The following is a 14,830-nucleotide window of genomic DNA, read 5'->3' on the forward strand; positions in this document are numbered from 1 at the left end:
CTTGATCACTATGGAGATCTTCCCAGGTAAACAACCTTGTCCAGAGGCCAGCAGGTCCTCAGGTATCCCTCTCCTCCCAACCACAGTGCACCCTGCAGTTATAAAGCCACAACTCTGCTCTCTGACTGCTCCCTCCAATAAGAGGGACAGTCATGGGGGTGGCTGTACTGACTTCTAATTGCTCTCACCACCCTGCAGTTCACATCCTTAGCTGGAAACCTGAGGAGAACACGTTGACTCCTGAAACTGAGCCTTGAGTCAACATGAAGCTGATAGACTATGGCAGTGGGATTTATGAATCAGCTGAAACATACAAAAAATGAAATCCTTTTTTGCTGCTGAAGAAAACCCCAGAGGCACAAAAAGCCTTTATTTTTTTGGCTTTACTTACAATTTACCTATATTTTAAGCAGTAGTTAGTCCTAAGTTCCTTGCCTACTCAGGATTCCTTAAAAGAAAGGAGTAAAGGAAGCCTATGACATGATAAAAAACCATTAAGCAATAGCCTTTACGGGCCCTTGGGGATTTTCACAAATTGTTCTAATGAATGAATCCATTAATCCATGACTACATGAAATCAGGCGTTAACCATAATGGAAATTTATAAGTTCTGCTTCTTGTGACTATTCTTTTTTTGTTGGCTGTCAGGGGTGGGGCTTATCTGTGTATATCCGTTGAGGGATGGAAAAAAATCAAGCCCCGTGGACTCTATGTCATCCCTGTGTGCTGAGCCCAGCCCTTTGAGATTTGGGGCGCTGGTGACATTTTAGGGAAAGCCAGATTTCTTGACTTACCAGTGACAACAAAGTGAGGGCAGTGTGATGCTTGTTGGAATATCTGTGCTAAGACTACCATATTTCGTCATCTGTAGCTACTCAAAAAGAACCTGAGCTCTGACGCATGAACAGGATGGTAAATATACGGGCCTGCCCAGCAACACAACAGTCACTTTTCAATCTGGGGTAATGAGTAACACCATATGGCCCCAGCTATGCAGAGGTTGACTCTGGGAACCTCGGCGAATCATTCACTCCTTCTGAGATGTTTCTTCTAATAATCCCCATCCTGTCTACCTCATAGAGTTGTCTGAAGGGTTAATGGGCACAGTATACATAGCACTTGAAAAGTACGAAAATGTGACCTGACCTGTAGGAGATACGAATAACTGGTTCTCTTGAACTAGTTGAAGCCCGGTGTGGTTTAGGTTAATCAATGGCCATCGAATGCTTAATTTAAAATAATTTTTCAGTTGGTATGCAAATAGAGTTTTTCATTCCCTGTCATATTTGGGAGAAATTAGCTAAATTCCTTCCCCATCATTTAAGCCATAAGCATAGCAGAGAGGATGAAGGAGGTGAAGGTAAGCCATGGTTATGTAAGAGAGAATCCAGATCCCCATTTTACACTCAGTTCTCGGCTTATCGACAGTTGTTGAAATGACATTATGAAATCCACTATTTCGGAGAGCATTTGTGCTCAGTTTGGCCCGGGTAACTAAGCTAGCTGGAAAAACTTAGAGTTCCAAGAACCAAGGAGAGGCAAACACTGATATATTTGTTTTTAACCCCTGTCACTGCGCAGGTAATATAAAATACCCATGAAGAGAATATTCTACAAAGTGTATAATGCCACCAAAGGCATACATATAGGCATCTGGCAATCTGATAATTGGACATGTGTCCTCCAACCAAGGATATGTAAAATAGGTCTCCCCTTTGGTTCCAAATAGGCTCTAAGTCTCTATCAATGGCATCACCCAAAAGCATTAACTCTTTGTTAGAGATACTAATTAACGTTGGTTTTGTTGAGTCAAATATTAAATGCCTATTAAATGTTAAGAGCAACTGCTTAAAGAAATGAAATAGAATGCAGTGATTCCAACCAGCAACTAGTAGGGATAAGGGAAATGAGGTGAAAAAAATAAAACTGTACTTATCCAAAGGCATCCGGAAAAATAATAGAAAATCAAAAACAGTGCTCAAAATGAGGTGGCAGAAATAAATCCAAGTATATTTATAGCCACAATACAATGTAAATGGGCCAAATCTATTAACTACTGGATTTTTAAAAATTCCACCTACGTTCTGATTACAAGAGACATGTTTAAAACATAAACTAAGGACACAGGAAGGTTAAAAGCAAAAGGCTGAAAAACAGATACCAGACCAATGTTAACAAAAGTTAAAAGTCGGTGTGGTTATGTTAATATCATAGAAGTTAGGTCTAAGGCAAAAAGAATGATGAATGATAAAAGGGATCACTGCATAATAAGTGGAATAATTCACCAGAAAGATATAAAAACTTTAAGTTTATGTATACTTAGTGACTTAGCCTCCAAACATATGAAACAAAAATGAAGAAAAATATGAAGAGAACTTGGCAAGTCCACCATGATAGTGGGAGACTTTAATACCTTTCTGTCACAAACGTTAAAACAAACAGACAAAGCTTAGTAATAAGGGTGTACACTAAAGTGCACCAAACTTAACTGAATGAATTAACAACAGAACCCTGCACCCAACAATTAGTGAACACTTGCAAAAACTGACCATGTTCCAGGTCATAAGGCAAGAGTCAACACAAGTAGAAGAATCCATTCTGTTCTATTCTGTGGGTAGAGCAAAAATCACTCCCACTCATCCCACTGGTGACAAAGCCCATTCAACTGCACCTTTTTAATGTCTCTTAAAATCATCCTTTCTTCTCCGTCCTCACACTGGCTCCTTCCTGCCGATGCTGCGCCTTGTCTCACCTGGGCTGCAAAGGTGTCTTCTCTAGCACTGCAGCCTTCCAACCCACTGTTGACTCTGCTGCAAGTGTCCTTTCTAAGGCAGGAGTCTGATCATCCTTCTGCTGAGGACCTCTGGCTGTGTTCGTGGCTTGTCTGCAGCCATCAGGATAAAACCCAGACACCGCCATGACCTGGGAGGTACTCATCATCAGGTCCCTGCCTAACTCTCTTGCCTTTTCTCTTACTGGCCTGTTTTTCTTGTAGTCCCCCCACACCCTCACACTCACCCAGATGCATTCTTTCTCCCTCCCTCCCCCTTCCACAGTGGCTGGGCTAGGTCATCCTCTCCCTTCAAAAATTCATCTCAGATACGTCCTCCTCCAGAAAGCCGATGTGGACGCATCCCCAGCCCTAACTTCCCTCCTGTCCCTCCACACCACACACACCAGTTTAGATTTTAGTTGATTCCCTCTGTGCTCCTCTAGTAGCACTTCATTTACCCTATGGAAGCCCTGGCTATAATTGCCACGTATATCTCCCACTGAAACCATCCAGTGGTTTCCCATTGCTTGGGATAAAGACTAAGGCCTTATCCCTATTGTCTCATAATGTATATGAGTGTCGAGTCACTGTGTTGTACACCTACAACTAATAGAATATTGTATGTCAACTACGCTTCAATTACAAAACATACTTACAAGTTGCCTTTTGCTTTTTAAGAAAAGTTCTAAGGCCTTAATGGGCCTGTAGGGTTCTGAGGACCAGCCTTGGCGTCCCCACATGCTGCACCACCCACCACGCTCTTTCCCCACACTGGCCTTCCATTTCCCTGAAACCCCTCCGCCCCTGTTCACCCGGGATCTTGGCCTACATGGTTCCCTCTCTCTAGACACAATTCCTGTCTTTCCTTCCACCCCAGTCGCCTGGTGAACACCTACATTTTGTTCAAGTCCTAGTTTAATTGCCAATTCCTCAAGGAAGCCTTTGCTGACTTTCTGGAACTGGGTCAGGTTCCTCCCATTCTCATTGGACCATCTAACATTTCCTCCGAGCTCTCTTACTATATTTTTAAATTACACATTCATTCTTGTGATTATTTAATTAATCTCTCCCTTTATGACTGGACTGTCAGCTCCACGACAGTACAAACCAATCTGTCTTGCTCACCATGGGAGCCCAGTGCCTGGCAAAATGCCTGGCATCTAACGGGCCCTTGATAAATATTTGTTTAATGAGTGGCTGAGTATCATTTAACTAAGGTTACATGACTGTCTCCTTTACTGGTCTCTGAAGCTCCAGAAAGAAGCTCTGACTCTTTTTCTAGGCCCAGAATTTATTAGCAAATGCCTACATGTAATCATTGCCCTTGGCGTATTTGTGGATTGAATACCAGGCCAGTCTTTTCATAGGAGCCTCTAGTGGAAACATGTTATCAGAAGACCTACTTAGAAGGTGGGGTCCTTACAGGTATTAACAGAAAGGCTAAACCAAGACCCCAAATGTATTTTAAGTGGGTTCAAATTAGGCTGGAATACCCTGCCCTTGGTTAAAAGCAGACCCAAACATATGAACCCAAATATACCCCATCTTGTAGAAGACACTTCCTTACTTTTTCAAAGGTGATATTTGGGAATTGAAGGATCTCAAAAATGGATCAGATCTTTTAGTCTCAAGTCTGACTTCTTTATCGCACTGCGGAATAGTCTGTGAGGCCTAAAAAGAGCTCTAGGTTTTATTATTTCTGTCAGGGAGGGCCAGGTTGGCGGTAGCCCACCTCACACCCTCTGGTGAAGGAAAGTTTGCCTGAAGAGAGGGAGACAGGGTTTTCTTCTGTCATTTCCCCCTTCTTCCCTGCCTTAGGGGTCTGTACTGGGTCCTGGGTAGGAATGTGGCTGTGGCTCACTTGCGGGGCTAGCATCGTGGTCTGCTGCTCCCGGGCAAGCTGTGTTCCATAAGCAGCAAGCTCATCTTCCAGAGTTGGTCTGGGAAACTGTGGACGTGGCCCTGGGGTAGACTCGACCACGTGTACAGGAGGAGGTACCTCCAGGTTTGTGAAAGCCAATTTTTAAATATTCAGGTTAGTAAATCATTAGTGGGCTTGAAATTAGTCCTTTTGAGACTATTTACACCACAGAAATTGGAAAATACTATAATCAGGGCTTTTTTTCTCTCTCTTTTTTTCCCCTCTACCTCCCTTTTTTCCTTCAGTTTTTTCCTTCCTTCCTCCCTCCCCCACACCCCCCTCCCCGCCTTCCTTTCTTCCCTCCTTTTCTCTGATAGCTAGTTCACCAGCATACTACTAGACTCAGGTTTCAGCCCTGGCTGGATACTCACTAGCGAGGTACTCACTCGGTCTCACAGAGCCTCAGTTTCCCCGTCTGCAGAATGGCCCCCGTTAGCTACCGCGCAGAATTGCTGTGTTCAATGATCACATGTATAAAGTGCTAAGCCCAGCATTTGAAAACTTGTAAGCAGTCGCAGACGTTAGCTTGATTATCATTTTCTGTGTAGCTTGTTGTTTTGTTCTGCCAATCCCCTGTGCTACTGACTTATCATTGAACAAACTTGAGTTTAACATTTAGTAGTATTTTGGCGATATTTTTTAAAAATATCATTTTCTAAGCAATCAGTTAAAGCTTACCATTTGCTGATGTGCCGTGATGCCTTCCTCTCATTTACTCAGGGACTGAATATATTGTGTACTAGTCACCATTCTCAGTGTATTCATGGGTTTGTGTGTTACTGTCCGGGATGACAGAGAGCCTGTGGGTTCAATGTCTTTCTCTCCTATTCTTTAATTTAGAATCCTTCTAATCCTCAAGAATCCCCAAGTCACTGAGAATAAACCATCCCCTGGCTTCCAGGATCAAATATTATTTGAGGGAGATCAAGATGTCATGCTCTAGATGCCAACCACTTCTACTCAGCACCTGCCACAGGCAGACTGTTCTGGAAATTTAAAAAAGAAAATAAGGAGAAAGAAACGGAAATGAAAAGAAAGACCTAAAATCCCTAATCTACATTCTGAGATGCAAAAAAGCTCTGAAAACTAGACATTCTTTCATAACTCAAATTGGGGCCAAACCTGATCCAAACTGTCCTGAGACCATGTAAAGTCTTTATTTATCACCCTTTATGTTAATATTTGTGTAATCTGGTGCAGAATCACCAGTGTGTTTGATGACAGGGCATGGCCCCGGATCCCACTGAAGTTCTTCCATAATATACAATATACGTACCAAACCACCTGTCTAAAATCCCCTAGCGTCTCCATTCAGAAACATACCTAGCCCCAAGGCTTTTTAGAGAAGGGATTCTGGGCTTGCAGTAGAAATCACTATCTGTCTTTAAGGAGGTTATAATCTGGCCATACCAGATCGATCCAGCCGAGCTTCCGGTTGGAGGGGCAGATATGCATGGACCACGTGTAGCCTGGAAATCCAGTTTAGCTGTTTCACCCAACAGCTCAATCCCACTCTTAGCCCCTGCACTGCTTCATGAGGAATAGGAAATAGCAGAGACACACACATTCCCGGGGAGCTCTTCCAGTATCTGTTATTTGTTCCCTGGGTTCTGGCTCTTCCTCCCCCAAAACACACACCCTCTTAGAGCATCATTCCATTGGAGGTAGGGCATTAGTTTAATGCTTGGAGAGAACACCCTCCAAGAGGAGAAATGGCGCACTCCCCGGCGCAGCGACGTGCCTGGCAGGCCACAGGCCTGTCTGAGCCGTGCGGGTGCCCCTCAGTCTGGAGCATCCTGCGGGCTCTGGGCCAGCCTGAAGACCTCCATACTTCTTACGTGAAAGTATCCTGCCTGCAGGCAGATGCTGTAGAGCCCTGGGCTTCCAGCCAGATGCAAAGTGGTTCTGAAGGGGCTCGGGGGCCGTCCTCGAGGCTGTTCTCACTGATGTGCCTCCGAAACTCTTTTGAAAATGTTGTGCAAGTTACAATCTCCAGGACCAGCCCCCAAGGACATTCCTTTCCCGAAGACAGCAGACCTTCCAGCTCGCAGGGATTCAGTCTGTTTGTTAGGTGTTTTTTGTTCTTCCCTCCTGACCTATAAAATTTGGCTTCTCCGAACTCAGTCTTTTGAAATATGTGTTTGTTATCTCTTTGGAAAGGCTGAGGGCTTGCCCTATGGTGTGTTTCCCGATCGCCTGTTCTGGACATACCCATAAATAATCAAATAAGTTCATAAATCAAAAAGTAGTGACCTTTTCTTGAACATTTACTATGTACCAGGTACTGTCCCAAGTGCTTTACATACATTATTTTAATTAATCCTTGGTGAAGTTCTGTGACATAGGCATTGCTTTTCCCTTTCCTTCTTTCCTTCCTCCCTCCCTCCCTTCCTCCCTTCTTCCTTCCTTCCTTTTTTGCTCCCTTCCTTCCTTCCTCTCTCTCTCTCTCTCTCTTTCTCTCTCTCTTTCTTTCTGTCGGCTGAGAGATAAATGAATAGAGTAGTATTTTCTATGTAATCATCTACCTTACCCTGCTCATGTCCCAAAGATTAATTAACTGAACAGGGAGGCTGCCCTGAACTGAACTCAAGGCATGGCTTTTTTATCCCCAGTTTGCAGCTAAGGACACCAAGTCTGGGAGAGTTTAAACAGTTTGTCTAAGGTCACGCAGATAAATCAGTGTCAGAGTCAAGATCTGAATGTAGTGTTTTCTAACCACAGAGTTCATGATTTTAACTGCCAAAGATATACGGGAAAGAGACAAAAGGCCCTTTGGATAACTGACCCTTAGCTTCTCTATTGTGTTTACTCCCCCCTGCCCTCCCAGTCCCTATAATTCCTGTAGCCCCATCAACAGATGCTTGTGTCTATTAAATGGAGTCCTTGCAGGTCCCTCCCTTGACCCAGAACGGCCCCTCTCTCAGTGCTATAAATACCCCACCAATACTTTTCTGATCATCACTGTGATGCTTCTTCCCCAAGATGACCCAAGATGGCAGTCAAGTCCCTCCTGGCCTTTGTCACAGTAGAATCACTTGCCATTGCTTTCAAAGGGCTGGGGTGAGGCCAGAGCCCACTGGGGGAACGGAGTGGATAGTCCTACTTCCGACTGGGCTGGAAAGGCCAGGAAAAAGGGAAGTTCTTGTAGACCTGGGCTTTGGTTTCTGCTGTGTCTCATTAACCATTTGTCTGACTGGGCAAGTCATTAACCTATCTGATCTTCGCCTGCCTCCTCTGTAAAATGGAGCCATTGAGCATGCTGATCTGGTGGCAGTGCTGTGAGGAAGGACTAGAGCCGGGAAGGCCTGGGAAGGGCCACACCTGTAGTTAGCACCTGGGAAATAGAAGGCATTGTTATTGTTGTTCATGTGAGCCTATGGTTTCAGGCATTGGTTATTTACATTTTTATGGCACTTGGAGTCTCACCAAACATTTCATATGAGTAAGCAGGCATCTCTGGATGCCTGTTGTGTGTAGATGCTACAAGACATACTTGGTGATTATTGTTTATTTCCTATTCCTCCTATGATGTGGGATAGATGAGCCCTTTCTCTTTTTCTCTAGCCAAGAGAAGTGTGACACAGAGAGGCTGAACAGCTTATCAAAGCAAATCTGTGGCTTAGCCAAGAGCAAAACCCTGAGCCCCAAGACATAATTTATTATGTCAGCCCTCTGTTGGTCAGCCTCATTTCCAAGGGCCCCATGCGTGTTCAGAACACTGAAGAGTAAAAAGAACAAAACTCACATTTCTGCCAAACAGATGATCTCCAGGCGTCTCTGGAAGAATGGTTAGCAATCCTGGTGTGAAGTTTTGTGTTTAAGGTGCTTGGATACGAAGGAGGATTGTAAACCCCGTGGAGCTCGTTTCACAAGTCAGAGTCTATTCTGGATCTTGAAAGTGGGCCATGGAGGCCCAGGCTGTGCCCCAGGAGAGCTACATTCCTGCAGAGGCTTCTAGCACTATGCAGGAAGCAGGCGGGGGAGCAGGGCCCAGGATTTGCAAAGGGACCCAGTGGGTGTCTCCGCCAAAGGGCAGGAAGAAAATAATAAGCTATCCCAGCACCTGCCTGCCGGGGCTTAGTTTTTGCAGAGCCTTCATTAGGACAGTATAAGCCTTGTTTCCTTTTGCATGATTTCTTTTTAAGGACTTTGGCTATTTTTAGAGGCTCCTTTCACTTGCCAGCTCCCTTTGATCCCACAAAAAAGTCTAAAAGGGACCATTCCCCCATCTGCACATTTTGCCCCGTTTCAGCAGGCCCAATGGCTCTCATAGTCCTTTGGCCATGTCATTGGTGTTCCACACAGTCCTATCCACAGCCTAGCTGTTGGCAGGAACCAGGTGGGTTTTATGGGAAGGAGATGAAGTAAGAGAGTATCACTGAAGGCCCTGGGCAAGGACTGCGTTTGATAAGGGATGAAAGAGCTTGGAAGTGTGTTAAAATCTTGTATCCAAGAGGGTAAACTAAGAGATAAATTTCTACCCCCAGTGTCTAGCATCTCCGGGAAGGTGCTCATTGCACATCGCAAGCATTGGTAGGTACCAGTAATCTTGATAGTATGCTCATCTGCCAACCATGGCCTCTCAGGGGAGTTTGCATTCAAGTTGGCAGGTAGTTCAAAGCAGAGTTGGCTTTCATTCCTTCAACTCCTCATGGTTCTTCTCCTTGTTTATTTCTTTTTTTCTGACTGACCTTTCAAAGCCATTTCTATCTTGCACCATCCATTGCTCCTTGCTTATGTTTTGAGATCAAAGTACTACTCTGTTGGGTGGGGTTGTTTGAAAAATGGACAATTTCTACATTATTGGCCTCTGAAAGTAGATTAGGCAACAGGAGGCAAGAAGAAACGTCAGAGGGATTTTTTACTTCACTAGGCTGCCATCTTTTTGTGCGTAATTTCTGCCAGCTTTTAAAGGTCATACGTTCCTTGGTTCCTCCTTGGTGTTGGTGAGTTCAAGGGGCTCCTCGGGAATTCCATAAATCTAGATGTTTAGATGGGCCCATAGGGATAGGACGGACAGAAGGCAGAACATTTTCCGGTGTTTTCCAGTATTATATTCTTGATTCTTCAGTGGTGGGAAGACCTTTCCCATAGATGTGTTTGGGTAGAATATAAGTTAATAGTGTTCCTTTTCAAAACAGTTCTCCATAGGAGAAAGTCATTAGGTTATAAAATTTCATATTCTGTGGTGGGAGTTTGGTTGATTTGGTTTGCAGAAATTCTTCACAGCATTTTCAGCAACATAAGTATTATGGGAAGCAGGATATCTGCCTGCCGGAGTCTAACTGTGTTGGGCCCACCCTATCTAGGCGGCTCCCCTCACTTCCCTGTCTATAATTCTGTAACACTTACGATAATTTATGATCTTATGTTTGTGTTTGCTTCCTAGTTATTGACTGTCTCTTGCCAACACATCTCCCAACACGCACATGCACATGCACATGCACACACACAGTGGATTATAAGCCTCATGAGGACCCACATTCAGGCTTGATTTGCTCCCATGTGAGAGCACCCAGATGTGTGCCTGATGTACAGTGATTCCTCAGTAAATATTTGGGAATGAATGAATTCAAGAAATATGTTCTTAGGAAAGCTGTTTGGTTTAAAACACCTAACTTACAAAAATAATCCCTATGGAAAAAGGTGGTATTTAAGTTTAGTTTCCTTTCTGTACAGTCCATTTAAGTGTGGTAATTAGTGTTTGTCAGAGAAGAGTGTTTGCCTAGAGAGCTGGAATCACTGGTTATCCAGATAGAACTTCTAAGGAATAGTATGAGGCCCATCACTTTCTTTTCTCTCATTTAACCTTCAATCTGTACATCCTTTCTTTCTTTCTTCCTGTATTCACTAAATGCTAACCAATCATGGTAAACACCAATCATGGTAAAACAGGGATAATGCTATACCTTCCTCACTCGATTGGTTTGAGGGTAAAATGAGATCATTGTATTTACCAGTTTCTGGCAAAGTTCCTAACATGTGAAGAGCCTGATAGGTATCAGCCATTAACACTATCAGAAATATTTATGGAATGACTGAGGGGAGGGGTGTGGGAGGTTGTGTGAGCCTGGTGATGGGTATTATACAGGGCACATATTGCATGGAGTACTGGGTGTGGTGCATAAACAATGAATTCTGGAACACTGAAAAGAAATTAAAAAAATAAAAATAAAAATAAAAACAAGTATTTATGGAGCGACTGTGGTGTACTTTTTGTCTCAGAATCAGGAAAAAGAGTAGCATCTGTACCACCAGGGGGCTTGCGATGATTTTTGTCGTTAATTTTCTTTGCATACTGTCTACTTGAAGAGCAGAAGGTGATGTGGTGGCCTCTTGGTTTACAGGTGGGGAAGGTTAGCTTAGCCAGAACAAGAATGAGGAAATGAATAAAATATAAAAATTTTAAGTATAAACACTATCAGTATTACAGACGTTTTCCTTTTGCCTCAGGTTCCTTATGAGGCTTGGCATAGCACTGCTGCTGATCCTGTCTTTTTAAAAGAAATTTGTTTTGCTCATCAAGGATTGTTTTTCCCTCAATCTGATTTTTCAAAAAAATATTGCATGAAAGGGGGTGCACACAGGCTCAGTCAGAAGAGCACATGACTCTTGATCTCGGGGTCATGGCTTTGAGCCCCACACTGGGTGTAGAGATTCCTTAAGAAACACATAAACTTCAAAAAATATTGCACTTGGGACACCTGGTTGGCTCAGTTGGTTAAGTGGCTGCCTTCGTCTCAGGTCATGATCTCAGGGTCTTGGGATCAAGTCCCACATCGGGCTCCTGGCTCAGCGGGGAGCCTGCCTCTCCCTCTGCCTTCTGCTTTCCCTGCTTGTGCTCAATTGCTCTTTCTCTCTCTCTGACAAATAAATAAATAAAGTCTTTTTTTAAAAAAAGAAAAAGAAAATTTCTAAAAATAAATAAAAATAAAAAATATTGCACTAAAATATTATTTGTCTTGGTTTCTGAGTAAATTTTGTGCCCAAAGCAAGTGCCTCCCTTGCCTCACCTTAGTCCCAGCCCTGTATGCTGGTCGAACTCCTAAGCTCTTACGGTCAAGTCAGGAGCTATCAAATTTATGTACTTAGAACCTACTGTCAACACCCAGTCCATCTGCTGTCTTAACTTCTGAAACAGCCTACATCAACTTCTTGTTTGTAGCCTTCTATAGCTTTTCATTCCCATAAAGTAAAGTCTGAATCCTTACCATGGCCTGCAAGCTCCTGGATGGTCTGGCCTGACCTCCCACCATTCCCTCCCTTTACCCACTGCATTCTACTCACTCCTCCACTCCTCCACTCCTGTCTTCTCTTGGATTCTTGAGGCTAGTGTGGTCTCTTCCACATGGCTGCCTTCATACACATTGTTGTTCACTTTCTAGCACTTTCCCCTGGCTGGCTCCTTTTACTCTTCAGATGGCAGCTGAAGCCACCTCCTCAAAGGTCTTCCCTGACCTCCCAATCTAAGTTCTGTCCCCACCTCTGCCTCCATTAGTCTCTTCTGTACCTCCTGTTCACCATTTGTAATTAAGTATATATCCATCCATGTGTTGACCTGTCCGATGTCTTCCTCACCCAGTGGACTGTAAGCTCCTGGAGGGCAGAAGCCATGTTTATTTACCATCTTCTCCTCAGCCCGTAAACAGTGCCTGGCACAGAGGGGATGCTTGATTATTTGTTGAATGAAAGGGAATGAGTGAATAAATCAGTCTTCAGCTTGCAAAATCTTGACCTGGGGACTCTGCCACATACTAAGGGACTTTCGTGTCCCATTCTACTCTTTGTTATCTTGACCTTTGCTCTTCTAGAGCAAATGTTTTTCCCCCAGATTATTTTTATTGGAAAAAGTGAAGCAAATATAGAGATAATTATTGATTGTCACTCAGCAAGTCTCTGCTCCCTATCACCAACATCCTCCTGGAAGCTTGCTGCAGGATTCCTGGGAACCACAGGAAATAAGGCCACTAAACCACTTGAAATGCTTTTATAAAAATAGACCAGCCTTGACCTTCTTCCTGTGGAAGGGCCTCTTTCCTCTGCACAAACATTGCAAAGAAATGTTATCTGCTCTTAGAAACCTCCCACATCAATCATCCTCCCAGCAGGATTTATCTGGACTTGGAATCCTGTTCTGAAATGGTCTTCCTACTGGCTGGGCCATCACCTGAGCAAATTGCACGTTTACTATTTCTGTGCTGTTGTTTTTATACTGCAGTGACAAGACAGACAGCAATCAAGGCCTGATGGACCTTGTGGGGACCTTGTGGGGACAGTTCAGTGTGCACTGATACACCCGCAGGGGCAGTCTCTTCCTCCCCAGAGCTTCACGCCACTTTCCTTGGGACCCCAGTACAGATGTGCTCCTCATTTTGATTGCTATCTCCTTATCAAATTCCTTATTTGTGAATTGTATTTAAACTACTGATGTGTGGCTTTACTTCAGTTTCATTTCCTTGTTTAAAGGAAGCTTTCTCTCTCAAGTATTAATGCAAAAGCATCCCATGAACAACAGAAGGCAGTCTCGAAGTACAGTGAAGGGCAGCCGTGGTAAGCTTCTGCTTAGGCTCTGCTTCCTGCCCTGGCAGCCCTTTTGCTTGCAGAAAGAGGGAAGCAATTGAAAACATAATTGCACCAGCCCAAAGCTGTCTCCGTGAATAAAGTCATAGTAACTGAAGGAAACTTCAAAGGGGGCTCCTTTTCTCTCTACAGTTTGATCGAGAGATACCTTCCTACCACTCAGAACTTCTGTATCATCAGGGGTCCCTGCCCTTCCTTTGTGAAACAAAGGGTTAATAGGGTCTGTTGCTCTTCAGCAAATAAGCAGAGGATGTCAGTCCCCTTAGGAGCCCTCAAATATAAAAGAGGGATAGAAAAACAAGAAAATATAGATGAATATCAGTAAGAAGTCTTTAAAGATTGTCGCTGATCCTATCAGCCAAAGATAACTTCTGTTAACATGTCTATTCATAGGGATAGAAGCCTTTTACAAAGGGCCTTATATATAGGAATATCGCAGATTTTCTGAAACAGAAAGACAGCTTTCTGCTTTCTTAGATTTCTGCATTGTTTGCCTGATTTCTGTTTTGTTGCTATCTTTATTTTTCATTTTTCTTATTTTGGCTTACTTTTACTTTACTTTGCCCTTTTATTTATTTATTTTCTTACTTATCTACCTATTTTAATATCTTTTAAAAGATTTTATTTATTTGTCAGAGAGAGCAAGCACAAGCAGAAGGAGGGGCAGGCAGAGGGAGAAGCAGACTCTCCGCTGAGCAGGGAGCCTGATGAGGGGCTTGATCCCAGGACTCCTGGGGCCATGACCTGAGCCAAAGGCAGACGCTTAACCGACAGCTGCCCAGGTGCCCTTATTTACTTATTTTCATGCAGAATATTGGGTCATCAATATTAGACCTTAATTTTTTTTTAATATGAGTAGCTAAAGATAAAATTTCCCTTTAATAGTTGTTTTAGTTGCCTCCCCAAATTTTAGTATGCTATAGTTTGTATATTGTTCAGTTTAAATTACTCTAAAAATTCTCCTTACCCTATAAATGTTCTTTTGAAGGATTATTTCAAAGTGTGTTGTTTAATTGAAAATATTTGCAGTTTTCCTAGTTAGGTTTTTGATATCTCAGTTAATTACTCTGTGATCAGAGAGTTTATTCCATATGATTTCAATTCTATTCAATGGATTCAGGCTTGATCTGAAGAAAGTAGAATCACATGATTCCACTTCGTAAAATTATACATATATATCAATTGTTTTATACTCTGCTTATTTATAAGCAGACTTGACTAAATACATTAGGATTGTTTTCCTCGTTAATAAACATGAATCTTAGGACACCTGGGTGGCTCAGTGGGTTAAAGCCTCTGCCTTCAAGTCAGGTCATGATCCCAGGGTCCTGGGCTCTCTGCTCAGCAGGCAGCCTGCTTCCTCCTCTCTCTCTGCCTGCCTCTCTGCCTACTTGTGATCTCTGTCTGTCAAATAAATAAATAAAATCTTTAAACACAAATAAATAAATAAGTAAATAAATAATAAACATAAATCTTCATCTCCATTTGTAATGGCTACAGAGGATTGTAGGATTCCGTATTGTGGACATGCAAAACTCTGTGAGCTGATCTTCTGT

The sequence above is a fragment of the Enhydra lutris genome, unplaced genomic scaffold, assembly GCF_002288905.1.
Source record: "Enhydra lutris kenyoni isolate GAN:26980312 unplaced genomic scaffold, ASM228890v2 scaffoldscaffold50, whole genome shotgun sequence".
In the NCBI taxonomy this organism is placed as follows: Eukaryota; Metazoa; Chordata; class Mammalia; order Carnivora; family Mustelidae; genus Enhydra; species Enhydra lutris.